This window comes from Etheostoma cragini, chromosome 24 (genome assembly GCF_013103735.1).
Source record: "Etheostoma cragini isolate CJK2018 chromosome 24, CSU_Ecrag_1.0, whole genome shotgun sequence".
NCBI classification, from domain to species: domain Eukaryota; kingdom Metazoa; phylum Chordata; class Actinopteri; order Perciformes; family Percidae; genus Etheostoma; species Etheostoma cragini.
Window position 1 is genome coordinate 540361 of NC_048430.1, and position 3013 is coordinate 543373.

The window sequence follows — 3013 nt, forward strand, 5'->3', positions numbered from 1 at the left end:
ATTTTTTCAATTCAGCTCTAAATATTTGTTCTTTCTCATAGAAACAGAGAGATTTCACATCTTCCTTCAAATCTACACCTCGGGCCAAAAGCTAGAGCCTTAAAAAGTGCAACTCACAGGTCTTTTTTTAACAGAACCAGAACAGCACGACGAAGACCGCCGGCGCCCGGAGGCCGAGGCGTTCTCACACCTCCTCAGACGCTCTCTGAGCAGGTTGCATAAGGCCGCTGGCTTCACCCCCTCTCCGTCAAAGCCCCAAAAACCCAGATAACCCAAATATATCACTTCTGCTCAAGCAGTCATGAAAAAGCCCACCACCTACAATATTAGCGCATAACATAATAGTCAATAAATGAGACCATAAACAACATAATGTGGCTCCTACACTCTGATTGGACCGAAGGTGGAGAATCTGGTGTTGGGGACGCGGTGAGAAGACGAGGAAGACACAGAGGTCTTTGTCCATGTTAGTCTCACTGCTGAAAGGGCAGCATCCAACGCTATTTTAGTCAATTAAATGTCAAAAAGGTTCCCAAAGCTCAAGGTGTGACAAACAGCCCAAAACTATTCAGTGTAACTCCTCACATCTGAGAAGCTGGAAGCTGAGTGTTTGACCTTTTTGCACATGGCCACTGATTTGTACATCTACATGTGTAGTTAACAGGTGGAACTTACTGTATAAGTAGGTCTTGGCAGTTAAAGAAGGTCCAGGATATGTGAAAAAACATCCTAAACTCAGCATTCAAGCATAGCCCGAAGACTTGAACACAACCTTTCATGCACACAAGGCAGCTTTATCCAGCCAGTGTGCCCGTGTGCGAGTTCAAACTCCTGACTAAGGGTTCATATTTCAGACTTTATAAACCTCGCTGCAGAACAATAGACATTCTGCAAATAGTTTGACATGACCAGGATCAGCGGATCACCAGACATCAGTCTCAGCTAGCGTTGCTAATCCTCGGGTCTGTTTGATCTGTTCACCAGCGCAGACATAAGGATCATGAAGTTTGTGCGTCTGGAGGGGAGGTCGGGGTTAACAGCAGGACTGTCCCAGTCCCTCACTGCCCTGCAGGTTCCTCTCAGGTGTCATCAGACATAGTTACATAACATAACCCTCATACAATAAAGGCTTCTCTGTTTCCCAGCTCCAGCGTCTCCATCCTGCTCAGTATGACGGAGCAGACTCCACCCAGCTCCCTGTGTCCCCCGTCCCCCCCTAGGGAGACGCTCAGGACTACCAATGAGGTTTGGTCCCATGGAGGAGAAACTTCACAGAGGGAGGAAAAACAGCTAATGGAGAATTTAAAAAAATCACCTCAGTATTTCTTTCTTTATAGGTGGGATGTCATGGAAAGAATGAGGATGTTTGTGTACGCGACTGCTGTTCAGTTTTAACAGAAGGGGGACAACCCAGTGACAGCAGGTCTTCGCAGAGCACCCTATTTAACTTGTGATTGTGTCCTTCCCGAGAGCAGACACAACCCAATGAAGCTGATCAATCTGCAGCAACACATACGGTAGACACGTGCAGGAATTACCCATGATCCTCTCTGCTCGCCCTTACATGCCACCTCTAATGACAGTGTGACAGTGTGTGTGTGTGTGTTTGTGTGTGTGTGTGTGTGTGTTGGGGGGGGGGGGGGGGGGGGGGGTCGAACCCAATTATCTCTGGCTTCAACACTTCAGCCCCAGAGAACAATGAGCCGAGCACTTCAGTTTCTACTTCCACACAGAGGCGACCTGCAAATGAAAGACCACGTCCTCTAGTGGATGGAGCTCCAGGAGAATCAACGCAGGGATCTAGACCAGCAAAGAGTCAGCTGTTAATTAATCAATTTAATAAAACAGGAGACTCTTCAGGGTCTGCCAGTGTTCAGGAGACTCCTCTGGGTCTGCCGGTGTTCAGGAGACTCTTCAGGGTCTGCCAGTGTTCAGGAGACTCCTCTGGGTCTGCCAGTGTTCAGGAGACTCTTCTGGGTCTGCCGGTGTTCAGGAGACTCCTCTGGGTCTGCCAGTGTTCAGGAGACTCCGCTGGGTCTGCCAGTGTTCAGGAGACTCCTCTGGGTCTGCCAGTGTTCAGGAGACTCTTCACGGTCTGCCAGTGTTCAGGAGACTCTTCTGGGTCTGCCAGTGTTCAGGAGACTCCGCTGGGTCTGCCAGTGTTCAGGAGACTCCGCTGGGTCTGCCGGTGTTCAGGAGACTCCTCTGGGTCTGCCGGTGTTCAGGAGACTCCTCTGGGTCTGCCGGTTTTCAGGAGACTCCTCTGGGTCTGCCAGTGTTCAGGAGACTCTTCTGGGTCTGCCGGTGTTCAGGAGACTCCTCTGGGTCTGCCGGTGTTCAGGAGACTCTTCTGGGTCTGCCTCTCTGCACCTGGCGGCTCCCACAACAAGCTCGGATCCTTTGAACATCAGGCCTTCATGCTACTGCATTTACATTGCATTTATTTTGTAATTAAAAATACCAGTTTCATGAAGAAGTGGTGTGTAAAAGACACAGTAAGGGTTCAAATGAAAAGACACAACTGAGCAGCATCATGGGGAATCCAGTGTTTTTGGGGTTTGACCCATAGGGACTTTGAGCCTACATAGAACAGGGTTCTGATGTGATGTGGACTCTGTACATGTCCATGTATGCAGCTGTGAATACGCAGCAGAGGTGGACATCATCGACCTTTAGACAGGTAATAAACTAAGCATGAAAACCAAGAGTAGACTAAATGAATGGAAAAATGCAGCATTCATCACAGGCAGTGGGTACACACATATATACACACACACACACACACACACACACACACACACACACACACACACACACACACACCGTGGCGGAGAGATTACGTGCACCACATCATCCTCCATCCTCCTCTCTCTGTCATCACTTTACAATTAATAAAGCTGAAATAAAACTGGTCATGGAGGGAGGACCCGTGGGTGTCTTCCCCTCAAAGCTCCTCACACACACACACACACACACACACACACACACACACACACACACACACACACACACA